The following is a 957-nucleotide window of genomic DNA, read 5'->3' on the forward strand; positions in this document are numbered from 1 at the left end:
CAGCCTTTGGGTTAAGTGCAGGTTCATGCTGGTATAGTGGAACCTGGAAGTCTCACAGCAGTCTGTGTGCAAGGATGACTCTAGCACCATACCAGCTGCCAGGCCAAGAATGGGTTCAGTGTGAGTGTGGTAGAGCTGGGTGGACCTGAAACAGCCAGCAGGGAAGCAGCTCCTACAGAATTGGCAGTCAGGTTAGGTGTAGGTGCACATGAACTTGCCATCCAGCCAGGTGTACAACATGAGTGCATGTGGGCAGGGCATCGAGCTAGCTGCATGGAGGTTTTTTCCACTGTACCGGTGCACCTGTTCCCTTAGGGGTGATGTGCTGCATGGGCCTGAGCATGAGAGTTATTCATATGGTCTAGAATCCAGGTAGCAAGGGTTGTGGTGCTATCGGCACCCAGGTGAATGTGACAGAATAATCATGAAGCCTCAGAAATGGTGAGAGTCAGTTGCTACAACCTCCTAGGACAGGACACTCTAGTAGTGGGTTTGGTTTAAAGATGGTATCCAGCCCTAACAACTTAGGTGCTCAGTGTAGGCTCCTACTCTGCGCCAGTGCACTTGTGTGAAATTTTGGATACTCTTTAAATTGGATTTAGGGCCTGTGAGGACTGGGGGATTCTCCTGTAGCAAGGATTGCTGGCATTTGTGGCAGCAATAGGAACTGCTAGGGATATCCAACTTACATTTTCCCTGTAAGCCTGTCCTGGTGAAGGGGACAGTGTGGCAGAGGCAAGTAAGGCAGTGCCTAATCCCCTTCCTTGTGCTTCTATCCTGGACTTCTGTGTTCCAAAGAGATCTCGCTATTTTCCTAGTGCTTTTCTGCATACTTCCTAAGTCTCTCCAGTCAAAACATTTTTTTTAAATTTGTTGCTTTTGTTCATTTTTCTTGCTGGGACATGTCCAGTACCTCTAGTCTGCTGACATCACTCATCCCATTTTATTTTTGATTTA

This window comes from Callithrix jacchus, chromosome 4, assembly GCF_049354715.1.
Source record: "Callithrix jacchus isolate 240 chromosome 4, calJac240_pri, whole genome shotgun sequence".
In the NCBI taxonomy this organism is placed as follows: Eukaryota; Metazoa; Chordata; class Mammalia; order Primates; family Cebidae; genus Callithrix; species Callithrix jacchus.